Genomic DNA, 16,498 nt, shown 5'->3' on the forward strand with positions numbered 1-16,498 from the left:
TCCTTCTGAAGTCATACTAACTCACGTATAGGTGATCATATTCCAGGTGCAAGATTGGTCCATTTGGAAGGACTCTGACAAGAATCTTGTCAACAATGACTAAGGGAGAAATAAGATTGTGATTGTCACAGGACAATCTATTTTCTTTACCTTTATAGAGATGGACAATGGAGGCATCCTTGAATTCCTGGAGTAATAACCTCCTCATACCATATAACCAGGAAAATGTAAGATAACTTGGGTAAAGCAATGGAATCCACATCTTCTAAATCTCAGCTGAAAGTTTTCAACCCATCTCTCTAGAATCATGTCCTTGTAACTAATCAATGTGGCTCCATCAGACTTAGTAGTTGAGAGGCACTATATGTCTTTAGTCTATAAATAGCCTTCAAGGTTTCATGAAAACACTTTGGTTTACTCCTATCTGCAGAAAACTGGATTTCATCTGCTTTGCTTCTGAGGCAAGAATATTTCATCTCTCTAACATTACTTGTACTTTACTTTTGATGAATTTAAATGCTGCCTTCTTAGAAATGGATGAACTATCCTGTTGGTAAACCCTATGGAGTTCTCATTTTTCATTTAGCAGCTTCTGTATTTCCCAATCATTTTCTTTTCTTATTTTTTTTATTTAAGACAATGGGGTTAAATGACTTGCCCAAGGTCACCCAACTGTGAAATTATTAAGCTTCTTAGGCTGGATTTGAACTCATGTCCTCCTGACTCCAGAGTACCTCTGGCATTTGAACAAGGTGGCCAGCCCATTCGAGTTCTACTTTTTGTAGTAATGTTTCTATATCCACTGCACCACCTAGCTGCTCTTTCCCCATCATTTTCTTAAAACCAATCTTTATGTTTGTAAGTATTCTGATCCAAATGAGCAAATTCAGTGTTGTAAACAAAATTTATGAAAGCTTTCCTACTCTTTTTCTATTCTACTGATGCCAACTTGAGCCCACTCTTTTGTTTGAATACGACTATTATATATTTTTAAATTAATTTATTTTTGAATTTTATAATTTTTCCCCTTATCTCACTTTCCTCCCCCTACCCCCCACAGAAGTCAGTCTGCTATTCTTTACATTCTTTCCATGGTATACATTGACTTAAGTTGAATGTGATGAGAGAGAAATTATATCCTTAAGCAAAAAAACAAAATATAAGATAGCAAAATTATATAATGTTATTTTTTAAATTAAAGGCAATAGTCTTTGGTTTTGTTCAAACTCCACAATTCTTTCTCTGGATACAGATGGCATTCTCCATCACAGATATTCCAAAATTATGCCTGTTTATTGTACTGATGGAATGAGCAAGTCCATTAAGGTTGATCATCACCCCCATGTTGCTGTTAGGGTGTACAATATTCTGGTTCTTCTCATTTTACTCAACATCAGTTAATGAAAATCCTTCCAGGCTTCCCTGAATGCCCATCCCTCTTGGTTTCTAATAGAACAATAGTGTTCCATCACATACATATATCACAGTTTATTAGGCCATTCTCCAATTGATGGATATTCACCGAATTTCCAATTCTTTGCCTCCACAAATAGGCTGCTATAAATATTTTTGTACAAGTGATGGTTTTACTCTTTTTCATAATCTCTTCAGGGTATAGACCCAGTAGTGGTATTGGTGGATCAAAGGGTATGCACATTTTTTTGTCCTTTGGGCATAATTCAAAACTTCTCTCCAGAAAGGTTGGATGAGTTCACAGTTCCACCAATAATGTATTGGTATGACTATTATATATGGAAAGATAAGTTTGTGATCAGTCCAGCACTGTACCATACATTGTCTTTGTCATTTTCATATCCTACCTGTCTCTTCTCCTTATAATCACATAGTCCATTACATGTCAATACTGGCTGGGAGGTTCTATCCAGGAAGTTTTATTGAGTCCAGTTAAATGGAAGATAGTTTTCATGATAAGAAAGTCATAAGATGCACAAGTTTTCATTAGTAAGTGACCATTACTATTCTTGTTTCCAACTCTATTTCTTCCAGGTACTCTCTGATATGTCTGGTAGTCTGAGCCTCATTTGATTCAAATGATGATGAGGGTCTCTAGATCTTCACAAAAATTTATTTTTAACCTCATCGGGGTTCCTCTTCCTGGGAGTATAGGTACTGATGATAGTGGCTTGGTTTTTTTTCCCTTCAAATGGCCATCACACTATATTGAAACTGCAGTTCACTCATTTTGGTAAACATAAAACTTGTCAAGATTAGTTTTGATTGCAAAACCTTACACTGATTTCATAACACTCCCTTTGAATGCAGCCACTCCAGAAAAATATGTCAGCTCTAACTTCAGTAAGTTCTCCAATATTTGCCAGCCTTATTTCACTCAGGACTCCTATTTGAATGTAATACCTCCTGAAGTCTCTTGCAAAAAGAGCCATTTGCCTATTGGCTCTTATGTTGTCTATGAGTATGCACACATTTCAAATGCCAATGGTGAATAAAATAATCTTTGAGCAAGTTTTTATACTTTTTTTTGTTTTGACCACAGGGTAGGCTACCTGCCTGCCATAGTTATCAGGACAGGATTGGGTAAGCAGACAATATTTAGGGTAACTTTTCTAGCTCCCTTCCTCACACCAGGAGGAGAGCAGTGTAGTTAAAGGTTGATCAGACACCCAGAAGGCTGCTGAATCACACTGCTGTTTCCAGTAAAGAGATGATCCTATGACTTGGGATCTATAATTTATACTATCAAGATAATTATTTTGTCAGACAAATTTCTGTGTAAAGATTGTGAATACAGTGCACAGTGGATCCACACCCATTGCTTTGTCACTTGTCTGTTGCTGTAGGACTTTGAGATAGATAAAAATGCTAAAAATGGTTGATGTCTTTTTATTCTTTTATAAATTGGATCTAAGTATGGCTGAGTTGCAAAGTCTTCAACCTTACTCTCTCTTCCAATCCATCACAGTCCAATGACAAGATGGAGTTAGGATGATGAATGGAAAGGTAGTGACCAACCTTGCTTACTTTGATGTCTAATCAAACTCTAGGAGCTCCACAGTCAGCTGCCTTCATGGCCATTGGAACAAATTGTCCACATCCACCCATTCCACCAGGGGATGTGTTCACAGGCTTGAGTTAAAACTGCCCAATTCAGCAATGAATTTGAGACCCCTTTGATTACTTTCAACCTTATTTAGTCAGTAAATCAAATGGTTTACTAGGATGTGGCCACTGTGCATGCCAGGGCTTCTTAGAGTCACAGGTGAGAGTTAGATGGCTCAGGAGGATACCAGATCTGAAAGAGCTCAACAGTCCTCACATTTGAGGCACTAGTCTTCCCTGGACACATCCTACAATCCAGGTGATGGATAGGCTTAAGAGATTATATATGTATGAGAGAATATCTGAAGGAGTATGAAAAGATGTTTGTTATATTGTACTGGATACAACAGCAACAACAACAACAAAACATCCCAAAGGAAAAAACTGCAAGAAACCAAAATAATTTTCTGGTTAGGTTTTTTTTTTCCTGGAAAACTTTTTTATTGTAGGTGAAGAAGCAGGGCAGCTGGACAGTTCAGATGATTCCAATCTTACTGGCAACATCTTAAAGCATCATAGCCTAGAGCAAACTGGACATAGGCCTTCTCTCCATTAGACCATATCGCCACATCGATGTCATATGACCTCTTTACAGCCTGCTTGATTTGCTGCTTGTTGGCCTTGACATACACAATGATGACTAGGGTGTTATTATCCTCAGTCTTTTTCATAGCAGACTCAGCGGTCAAGGGGAACTTTATGATGCCCTAATGATCAAACTTGTTTCTTTGAGGGGCACTTTTCTAAGAGTATTTGGCCTACCTTTGAAATCTTGGTGTCTTGGGTCTCCAGAAAGTGGAGGAGGTTCAGATCTTCTTCTTTTTTTGTGGCTATGGACATCCTTCATCACTGCCTTCAAGGCCTTGGACTTGACTTCTGTCTTGTGGGGACAACTACTCCCCTTTTTGGCATTGGCATCATCTTGGGGGAAAGGTCTGGTTAGGTTTTTAACTAAGAAACGAAGGAAGAGAGAAGAGAAAGGAAAAAGGGAACTACATATATCCAGTTAAATGAACAATTCCAGTGAATAGGAAGGAGAGATAAGGTTTTCTTAAATGAACAAGGCAAAGAAATAAAAGAAAACATTAGAATGGAGACAAGTGATCCTCTCAAGAAGACTGAAGAGATTAAGGAACATTTACTGCAAGAATGGGCATGATAAAAGACAAAAATGGCAGAAACTTAATAGAAATAGAAGAGATTAAGAAAAAGTAGCAAGAATTTATAGAAGAACTTTATTAGAATAATCTTAATTTCAGTGCTAAACATAATGGTTACTGATCTATAGTAGTCATACATTCTGGAAAATAAGGTCAAATGGAACTTAGGAAATATTGCTAGCAATTAGGGCTAGTGAACATAACAGAATTCCAGCTAAATTATTTTAAATCTTAATAATACTTAAAGTATTGCACACAAAATTCCAAAAAAATGGAATACTCAACAGTAGCCACTGGATTGGAAAAAAAAATTATATCCCATTCTAAGAAGGGGAATGACAAAGAAACTTCAAATTACCATGTTCTCCAGTTCAAATCTGACTTCAGATACTTATTTAGATTAAACTATCATCTCTTTCCTTCAAAATCAAACAGTCTATCTCTAGTTTCTGTGATTTTCCATTGATTAATCCCCAAATCCCCATGGCTGGAATGTAAACTCTCCCCACTGCCTCTGTCTAGAATCACTTCCAGTACTTTCTTAATATTCACCTTACATACAAGATTTTTCCTGATTCCATTAGTTTGTGTCCAAAATGTTACTTATAATGGGAAAGTGGGTGCCTTCAGGGAAAAGGGTTGAAATTTTGGTTTCAATTCTAAGTGAAAAACTCACAGATAGACTACCTGTGTCTGGAGTTAAGAAATGCTACATTTTAATTCACTGGTTATAGCAAAGTTCACATGTTTTACAGCAAAGGTCATAAGGAAACCAAAAACAGTTCACAGGTTTAGTTCTCTTAAGAAGCAGCAACATACCTAACTACTTAAAGGACAGGCTGACTAACAAAAACTGAGACTAAAATATTTGAAGGAAAGAAAGAAAGAAAATAGAAAACCATCACAAGAAGTGTCTGGGCTTAGACCCAAGTGAATCCAGGAGGGAATTGCAGTCATATTGGTGGTTACAAGTCCTGAAAGAAATAACCAAATTAAAAAAGGGAAAAGAGAAGAAAAACTGAGGGGAGAGAAGAGAGAAAGAGGAGTTTAGATCAATATAATGTTGCCACTGATTTGTTTATTGGGTTTGGTTCTACCCCCTCTGATGAATCACAACTCAGACCAAAGGAATGCAGGTTTTGGAAAGAAAACAGATTTATTAAAGGAAGTTGCAACATATTAAGAATGTAATAGAGAAGTTACAAAGAGTTTAAAGAGAAGACCAGTGGATTGCTGATTGAATTGTCCAGGCCAGCTGACCAGGATTCAGAAGAAGGCTGGAAGGTAAAAGAGATGGAGCCCCTTCCTCAATTCCCTTAAATTCTCCTTCAGAGTCCATGAGAGGGGTGTTGACCTGGGAGTGACCCAAGTCCCACATTGGAGATTTTGCCTTTTGGGGATTAGCCTCTTTTGGGTGGTCTTAGGTGTTTCTAGGGCCTGTGCTCTCTGGCTGCCCCACCAGAAGACAATGCAATGCAAATCAGGTTGAAAGTCAGGCCCTCAGGTATGGCCTAAATTAGATGATAAGGGAAGTAGGAAGATTCCCTGAACAATGCAAACAAAACAGAGTTTGTCTCCTTTTGATCCCTTTTCTCCCATGCCCAGGATTCTTTACATCAATAGAACCAAACACATGGAGCTGGGGTCATATTATTCCAGTCATATGGCCAGACCAAGACCATGTGTGTCTGATGAGGGGAGGGGAGAGAGAGACAGAGAGACAGAGACACAGAGATGGAGAAAGAGAGACAGGCAGTTACAGATAGAGACAAAGACAGACAGTCAGAGAATCTAGAAGGGGGAAAAAACAAAGAGAGAAGATACACTGGAAGAAAGTTCTCTCAAACACCTTTCCAGTAGTCAGGAGGTATGGTTTGGCATCTGTCTCCAGGCATTCTCCAATATGTATGTCACAGGGTGGTCCCAAGGAGTAGCTTGCATTGGTTGCCCTAAAAGGGCAAAACCTTTGAGTTCAAAGTGACTTTGGTTTCCCTGTGCCCTGATTCTCTACTGCATTCCTTCACTATTGCACTACTAAAGTATGAGATACTTTAGTATGCTTACATGCAAACTGTTGACCTCTAATCCTCAATGAATTCAGTCACTGGATGGCACTGACATTCTTGGAGGTGGATGGTTCACATTGCTTTGTGGAGGTTTTTAGCACAGCTGATAAGGCACTCATTTTATTGGAATGGCTGATCTTAAGTTCCTCTACACCATTCTGAGTTGGTATGTTTTATGGATGGATAAGCTCAAAGTTGCTTTTGTTTCAGGTCTCATCTTTGATAGTGAAATAGTATAAGAATCCCTTCCAAAACCATATTAGAGAATTGGGTAACCAACCCCTCTATTTCATAAGCTGTGATGGGTTCCCCCAGGTCCATACCTGGAATCATAGCTTTGTAAATGGGGTGTCTCTGCCCCCGTGAATTTCTTGCTCTAATAACCTTGGACTTATAGCAGTTTGGCCCATGTCCATATTTCTCTAAACTTGCTCAGGTTAAAAACCATTTTCTTTTAAAGAAGCTCTTCTCTGGAGTACCCCCTAAATTGGTCATGGATCTAAAGTCAATTTTACCAGAACTGGTATAAATTAAAGATGGACCTAAATTCATGAGAGGGACTAGCCTAAAAGCTATAGATATGTAATTTATACTCTCTGGTTTGTAAGTTTTTGATTTATTTGTTTTTTCTTTTCTCCCATAAACTTGTCCAATCTCCTCCTTTCCCTCTTTTTCACCACTGTTACAGCTGCTGTTTCCCTTTCCACTCCCTTCCTAAGTCCTGCATCACCTTGCCTAAGATGGTTAAGGGGCAGAGCCCTGGACCTTCCAGAATTAGGTAGTAAAGAAGGTAAATTTATTTCTCAGTGCAGTCTGTGTTGCAGCTGCTTAACTCACATCTTAGTCCACTCCACCACTTCTTATCTCCCTTCCCCTTGGAGAACAATTGGGCTAAAGAGAGTGTTTCCACCCATCCTAAGGACCAGACCCTTGAATTGAACCCCACCCATCCCTTCAAGGAAGAAAAAAGGAAGGTGAATATATAGTCCTTTTAAATTTGGAAAACTATATTAAGTACCAAGTCAATCTATCAGGGAATAGAATTTCTGAAATGCTGAAACTGTAAGAACAATGGTTTTAAATTGAAAATTGGGTTCATCTGAGAAATAAGTAAATTCTAGGGGAATCAGACTTTAATCAGCTTTAATCTAGGAATAAAAGTTAGATCATCTGGTTAATCAACCAAAATTTCAGGAGTAAATTTATAAGAAACCCTCCAATTATTATATAAAATCCTTTTTTTTTTTCTTTTTACTATTCAATTATTCAACTTTTTAAAGTATCTCTCCCTGTGACAGATCTTAGAGATTTCTGACAGGAGAAATGACCATGTCTTGCTAGCATTAAATCAAATTCCTTAGTTTTCTTTGCCTGGATCCCAAAAGTAGCAGTAACTTTTAACCTGATGATAAGAGTGATTTCAGACTGTTTGTAAAACTTTAGATGTATTTCTAGTATTTGCAGTTTAAAATCCCCAAGAGGATAGGAATGAGGGAGGCAGGAATGAAAACAGTTCTTTATCTGATAAATCTCAAAGATAAAGGCAGAAGATTCCAAGTCTTTGGGCAAGTAGAAGGAAAAGGTTATTTGGAGCTAGAAATCATTCTAATTTGTCTTCTATAGAAAGAGACAGAGAGGAAAGAAGAGAGAGAGAGAGAGAGAGAGAGAGAGAGAGAGAGAGAGAGAGAGAGAGAGAGAGAGAGAGAGAGAGAATTATAAAATTAAACTGTTATTGGTGAAGGAGAAATATCTATGTCTGGTTTCTTAATATTAGGAAAATATCAGTTGTGACTGTTTATATTTTCTGAGGGCTTCCATAAGCCCCAATCAGTAATTTCTTATGACTGTTTTCCTTTCTCTCTTTGCTTCAAGCATTCTTCCCTAGACCTTTGTTTTTTAGCCTGTCCTCAAGTAACTTATTATCTCTCCAGGAAAAAGTTCAATCTGTGAAGTTTGCAGGCTTGTCAAAAAAAAAAATAATCCTGAACTTTCATACTTCCAGGGCTTGTCATGAGTTTTTCATTTCTAAGAATCCCAATCTTTGTAATGGCAGAAACTATTTTCCCTTCATCATTATAAGCTTTAATAAATCTGCATTTGGGTTAATTTAAGCCAAACCTCTGTCCTGAAGAGAATAAAAACATAGTCACATGATGTTTGTTATTTGACATTAAGAAAATTATTAGCTATATTAGCCCCAAGAAATTTCTACTTCAGTTTACTGTCCTGGAAAGGAATAATGATGACATACATCTTCCTGGGTCATAGTGAAGATCACCTGATGGTAAAGGACGTGGCATAGGTAAATTCTATATAAATATAATTGTTTCTATTATTTTTAATTGGATGTAATTACTTCATAATTTTATATGGCTTTTAGATATGAACATCATTCAATGTCAATGTTCATGTGAATTGTAAGCTAAAATCTGAAAATATTTAACTAAATTAAGATCACATGTTAGGTAATTTTGTTTCAAGTGTAAAATAAATAATATTTTATGTTCTTGTTATACTCTTAAATTTTCTTTGTGAAATTTGGGAAGTAATTGTATAACCTGGTTGAAATTTCTCTTTTAATCTATTGGGCAGATTATTCCTTCTATCTACTAATAGATACTTATTTTCTTCCTTACTGAACCAGTCTCTATGGAGTTGGTCAGAGTTCTATAATCATGTTTGCTTTCAGTATAAAGATCAATATGAAAATCATAAATTTTCTTTTTAACATTGCTGATCATTTCCTATAATATTCTAAAGTATTATAGTTTTATGAAATTATAAATTCCAACTTTTTGCATATATTGAAAAGAAATTTATTCAAATTTGGCTATTACTTATGAAAATTATGAGATTTGGGGCTATGGTTTTGATCAATTTGATTTTCCTAGGTATTAAAAACAGAAAATCTAATATTGTAAGAGTTCTCTGTGTTATGGAATTCCTATGGAAATCCTTGCACAAAATAGGGTATAATTTTCAAGATATATTTTATATGTTAATTTGTTACTGCTATTCACCTGTACTGTTATTCTAAGGTTTGAGTGAACTATCTATGAAGGATTCTTTATAGTGATATATTTATAGAGAAAATCTAGTGAGCAAAATTTTAAAGATCTGATAAAGTTTGTTATTATAATAAGGCATGTACTCTGGCTTTGAAAAAATGTAGACAGAGCAGTGATGCAGTGGATAGAGCACTGTCCCTGAAGTCAGGAGGAACTGCAAATTTGACCTTGGGCAAGTCAAAGTCATTCCCTTGCCAAAAAACAATGGGGACTCCTCCCAATTGAAAGAAATAACTTTTAGCTAAAGTAAGGTAGTACCTAGAAACTTTATGTTAATTAGGATTTATTTGTTTTGAAAACTTTTAGAATTTATTCATGATATTTAAAGTTAAGACTGAATAAGAAAGAGAAATATGTCATTTTAGAAGTTAAGAAAGGGAAATATCTTTAGTAAGAATATTTGTCTAGAAAAGAAATATTTTTGTAAAAGTTTTTTCTATGATTTGTAGCAAGTCTAATAAACTTTCATCTGTAAGCTAATTTATTATAATAATAATTTGATATTGATAATAATTATATCCATAACTGTGATTAATGAGACTCTTAGGTTTACTGTGCCCTTGAGTCACCCTTAAAGTGATGTTTTCAGAGAAACAGTCAACAATCAAGCAACTGAACTTCTCAGATCTAAAGCTAATTCTTTTTTTTAAGGTTTTTTTTTTTGGCAAGGCAATGGGGTTAAGTAGTTTGCCCAAGGCCACACAGCTAGGTAATTAAGTGTCTGAAGTCGGATTTGAACCCAGGTACTCCTGACTCCAGGGCTGGTGCTCTATCCACTGTGCCACCTAGTTGACCCCTAAAGCTAAATCTTGAGGTTAAATCTGCTATCATACCAAAGCCTAAAATAAGCTGTCATTCCTGAAGTATCTCCTTTTTTTCAGAATGATATGAGTATAATTTGAAAGAGATGATAAATCAATAAAGTTATAAAGTTAAAGATCTCTCATTTTTTTATTTTTTGTTCTAAGGAATAAGATTTCAGTATAGAAATTGGATGTTAGTTAGGAGCAGTAATTTATGAGCTATCTTGTATAACCCTAATTGGAAATCTGATTTTTTCTTTTCTTTGTTTAATCTGGAATTAGAACATATGTAGAAATGTATGCAAAATGCTTCAGTAATCTAAAGATCTTATTGTTTAAAGGGATTCTGAGAGCTATAGTCTGATGCTTATGTCTATTTCAGCATGGTTAATAACTGAACATGTTTTATTATAGGATAGACAAGGTTTCATAAAATAACTATATGCCATTTGGAATTATTGTATTAATACATTCCAAGTCTTTGTTGTTTGTTATTAATCATCTTAAAGCAAAATCATTTTTGCAATATTGACACGATAATTGTGATTTCTCTGTGAAGCTCTTATTGTTACAATGTGAAATTATAGTCATTATCAGGTGAAATGAACTTACCTGAACTCACCTGAAGATCTGATTATTGGAATTTACTATTTAAGACCCTATGGGATTGTTAACTGATATTATTCTGAGTCTGTCCCCCAGTATAATCATCAAAGAATACTATTGGGAAAATGATCCTGATGTAACTCTCTGGATATTACATGCAGGTGGGATTCTCTTGGGAAAGACCGGGAAAATGACAAACAGTATGAGCTGAGATAAAATTACCCTGACTCAGTTTTCCTAACTTAGCATTTACAATAGCCTACATGGTTGAATTTAATCCTGGCTCAATTCAGGTGGCCATCTATATTCTTTACCTGGGATTGATATCAAAATAAGCAAACACTTTCCCTTATATTCCTGTTCTTTAAAGGCAAATTTCTATAATCATGTCAGATGATTATTAAAAAAATTTTTAAAAATTAAAAATTAAAAAAAAACACCAACCTGAATCCTTATAGGCTAATACTGAGGCTGATATTGAATTTCTATAGTAAGATTCAGGTACAAGGTTTGAACCATTTGGCTTACAATTCTCTATATTCCAAACAGCTAATCAAGCGCTTAGCTTTGTCATCTGTTACGTATTCCCATGTTTAAGATTCTTTAAGTTCTTACAATGTTATAGTGATAATTAGGTGAATGATATAAAGATTTGTGAAATTAGAATATGATTCTGTTATTTAATGAATATCATGCCTCAGTTCACTTTTAAGAAAAGGAATACCAGCAAAATTTGTTGTCTTAGAAGATGAATGACAGGGACAGCAAGGGAGCACTGTCTCTGGAAGAGTTTCTGGCTTCAAATTCAAACTCAGACACTTAATACTTACTTAGCTATGTAACATTGCCTAAGTCACTCAAATCCATTGCCCTGCAAAAGGCAAAAAAAAAAAAAAAAATAGATGAATGAAGTGTGGTCTATCTTCTAAATGCCTTAAAGAAAGATTTGCTTCTAATAGAATTTATTGATTTAAATATGGTTAGAAGTTGAAAAAATCTTATTGTAAATAACTTATTTTTAAGCACCGTTTTGAAATTTATTATTCAATTTATTTATATATACCGTCCCTGAACCTTTTGTAACAACTAAAGTTATTCAGGCAAGTTTTAAATGAATTCATTTTTGTGTTAGAGTCTATATTCTTATAAAAAATGTACTTTTATTAATTTCTTAGCAGAATCTCATTCTCCCAATGGGGGAATAAATAATAGTAAATATAAAAACCAATACTGAATATAAAAAATTAATTTTGTTTGTAAATGTGTTTTCTATTTTATCAGCATGACAATTGACCAATCTGAAATTTTAAATTCCCTCATCTAAAAGGTTCCACATTTCATTTTCTTATAATAAGGACATAAGATTTAATTGAAATAAAAATTTTGTTAAGACAAATTTTGTAGGATATTCTTTTTAGCAGAGAAGAAAAGTTCTCCAAGTTACCTGAGCTAGAGAAGACCATAAAAGGATATTGTGCGATTCTATGCAAATTGATCTGAATTTTGCTTTACTGTTCCTTTTTTTTGTACCTTTTATTTGGAAAGTCTGATTCTCAAAGGGGTCTGCCCACTCTGATTAAATCAAAGTGCCATCCATCTTTCCCTTTCCCTTTCACATGGTTTCCCCTTAAGAACACCATCTTACCTGCCAATATCTCTTGGCAGACCTAGGTTTGGTCGTGTATTGCTCCAAGCTGTGTCATTTTCCTCCATTATGCCCATCACATCCCCTTGTCTTCCTACATTGGCCTAGAGGTGATGTCATGCACCATTTTAACCAAATTGAGGGACATATCATATTGGCCTTTATTCCCCATTGTTTGTAGTCACTGGGTGACACTGACATCCTGGAGGTGGAAATTTCATATTACTTTGATATGGCCTTTAGCATAATTGAGAAGGCACTCCTTTTAATGGAATGTCTAATGTTTAGCTCCCCCAGACTATCCTGAGTAGAAGACTGCTCCCAAAGTAGCTTTTTCAGATCCTGCTTTCTGGAAATGTGGAAATGTATAAGAATCCCTCTCTGAAATTCCCTTTTGGTGTCCGTTTTTCTAAACTACCTCCTCACATACATGCTTATCCAGAAGCGTATAGTAATATCATTAAATGTATATGTTAACATGTTTCTGTTTTTTTTTTAAATCAAATTCTAGAGGTTAACATATGTTCCTTATTAGGACAATCTTTGGTGTTTAACACTGTGCTTAAATTAAGTATTTTAAGTTCAAACTTATGAACTCACCAATACATGTATGTATACATATTTCAGAGAATTGGCTCAGAAATCAGAAAACTGAAAATTAGTCCTTAATTTATTGTTCTTTTGATTGTGTAGGCTCAAAAATGTTATAGAGAAAATGGTAGTAATACAGATAAAGTTTGTGGAGCAGTCAGCTACTGATCATTTACCAAGACATCCCTTTAATATGTTATTTCCTGACCAGTACAATGTAAGCTTCTTGAGATTCAGAACTGTTTTTTGCCCTTTACCTTCCTTTCTTTTCTATCTTTCTGTTCTCCCTCTTCTTTTTTCTTTATTCTTATTTTTTTTACATTTTACTTTCCTTTTTCTTTTCTTTCATTTCTTTGATCTTTATATACTTATATTAGAATCATGCACATAGTAGATTCTTAATAAATTAATACTTTGGGGGAATCTATTAGCAATTGAAGGGATCTGTAAAAGATTTGAAAAACTGATAAGAAAATATTCAAATTCAACTAAGGACTTCTTTTTGCCCTTCTTTATTTCTTTTTGTTTTGCAATTTTCATGAGCAATTAACTGTCAAAGCTTTGAAAAATGCAGAGTTTAACTCGATTACAACACACCTGTGAATCCTTCACTTAATTGATCCTTCAGTTATTCCTTTCAGTAATTTTCCTTCCTGACCATTGAAGAATCATAAACCTCATGAGAAGCATATTTCATATTAATGGGCTATTAAGGTTAGTAAATTTGGAGCAAATTTTGGGGAGGGGGCAAATAGAATAGGAATAATGTCATAAGATCCATTGAAACTATCTTACAATGAGTGATGAACTAGCACATACAGAATCATAAATAGAACAAGGATTATGAACCGTCCTTAGGGCACTAAAGTTAATAGATAATGATATCAAATGTTACAACTTATTTTAGCAACTTGCAAATAATAATGTTTAATTAAAACTAAAACTTTCAGACTGTATACTTTCTGTAGAAAATTATTTTCAAGAAGTAGCTACCATAGGTGAGTTCCTTTGTCTTAGAGGACCTAATCAACTAATAAATTGATCTTTGACCCATCGTTTGTGCTATTTTCCCCAGGCTAAAAAAGATGATTCTTTGGGGAAAATAATTTGGGATTACTCAGTGCCTTCATTTTCCTGTACTTTTTGTTCTTTTTTTTTAAAATGTTTGATCTATTACAAGTTTTTTTTTCTTTTAGCATCTAACATCAAACATAGATATGATATTATAGAAAAGATGAAAACATAAAGGCAGTTTTTTTTGACTTGCTCTAGATAGGCAAGCATCCTGGAATGAACAGCCCCAGTTTTTATTTAAGTATCTACTATCTATCAAATTCTTTTTTTTTCTTTTTGCTATTCAGTGGGTTTAAATGCCTTTGCCCAAGGTCACATAGCTAGGCAATTATTAAGTATCTGAGGCCAGATTTGAACTCAAGTACTCCTGACTCCAGGGCTGGTGCTCTATACACTGTGACAGCTAGCTGCCCCTCTATCAAATTCTGTGCTTTGCACGCATTATCTCATTTGATCTTCAAAAAACTGGAATATAAGTGCTTCTATTATCCCCAGTTTACAGATAACAAAACTGAGACTGAGAGAAGTTAAATAACTTGCCCATTGGCATATAGTTATTAAATATCTCAGTGGAGATTTGAACTCAGGTCTTCCTGATTTCAAGTCCAATAATTCTACCTACTGGACCACCCAGTTCTTTCAGGAAAATCTAAAACTGCTGAAAGAAAGTTTGTGGGTTAGGCAGTTTTGTGGGATAGTAAATTAATAATCATAGTAACAACAACAGCAACACTGTTTTAGCATCAGAAGAATTAGGTGGAAATCTTAGCCCTCATCAGATCTGTGAGGTACTTTCTTTACATGGAAAATGAGAATAACAGCAATTGCTCTGTGTGGTATATAGTTGGTAGTTAATAAGTGTTTATTGATGGATTTTAATCAGCACTGTAAATCCCATAAATCTCTTGCAAGGAAATTGCTTTGTAAACCCAAAACAACAACAATAAATCTATCTATCTGATCAATCACTCTATCAATTATTCAATCTATTGGCATCTTATCTTCTTGATCTCCTCATCCTAAGTAATATTTAAAAAATCCAACCTCATCAGACAAGAATTGAATTTGCAAAACTGAAAATCCCTTTGGTAAGATGAGCATCTGTTTTTAACCTAAACATTCAAAGATTTCTTTTTTAGAAGTGAATTTAATTTCAATATGATTTTCCATAAGAACTGCCAATTTGAAGACATTACGGGAACCAGCATTTCAACAATTTGGCATAGGTTAGCAAGTGGCCTGTAGTCTTCATTTCAGATTTATGAGGGCAAACTCTTATCACTTTCCATCACTCATTTTCTTCACTGTTCTTCTAGTTTAATTTAAAACAGGTCAGATGATAAAATCATAGATCAAAGGGTCGTAATAGAAAGAGAAGAAATAAATCAATAGTTTGCAAATTCTGGAATAGCCTTTCAGGGATTTCCTCCTTCTTTTGTTTTCTTGTGACTTGGGAAAATGCTGCTATTTTGTGCAAATAAATAGTTCTGGCAGAGTTAGCAATTCTGAAAATGGGGTGGGGGGGAAAGGAGGGGAAAAATGTTCAATGCTACACTTTTCCCAAACAATTTTGACATTTACATGACAAAAAAATAGAGGGACTTCAGCATACTTCTACATCTTTGTAACAATTCAATAAACAATTTTTCTCAAAATTCTGGCACGGTGTAGTAGAAAGTACCTACCACTTAACAACAAAAAACAGACTGAGTTTGGTTTCTTCTTAGCTATGTTTCTTAAAAGTAGAAGCATGCCATTTACCTGTCCAAACCTTCATTTTCTTCTCTGTCATTTCAGGATATTAAGACTTTTATTCTCTACTTCATGGCAGTGTTTGAGAAGCAGAGGAGATAATGTGGTCATATGTATGTGTGTGTAATTCTTTGCAGCCACAAAACCCTATAGAAATATGTTACCTATATTTTAGCTAATTCTTTAAAATTAAAAGTAGCAAATATGAATTATATGATCATGGACTTCAGAGCTGGAAGGATCATGTGGTCATATAACCCAGTGATTTCAATGTATAAGTGAAATGGATATCTGGAGCAAATAAAGACTCCATCAGAGGCAACGACCCTGATAGAGAACTTGGGGAAAGCTAGAACACAAGAAAACTTTATAAGGAGGAGGTAGAACATTTGCAGTCCAGCAACCACCAATCATGAGCAAAATTCCTGAGTATCTAAACCAAATTAAACAACAAAAGAAATAAAAATTCAGTACTACATAGTTAATGTTGATTTATGCTTTTTTAAATCAAGATGCAGCTGCAGAGATCTGTTTATATTTGAATGTGATACCATTAGTTTAAAGGGGAACAACTGTGGAATATGTGTGGTTATACTAATGTAGAGAATTATGAATGTAGCAGAAACAAAATCTGTAATCTTTTAATGCTGTTAAA

This window comes from Macrotis lagotis, chromosome 1, assembly GCF_037893015.1.
Source record: "Macrotis lagotis isolate mMagLag1 chromosome 1, bilby.v1.9.chrom.fasta, whole genome shotgun sequence".
In the NCBI taxonomy this organism is placed as follows: Eukaryota; Metazoa; Chordata; class Mammalia; order Peramelemorphia; family Peramelidae; genus Macrotis; species Macrotis lagotis.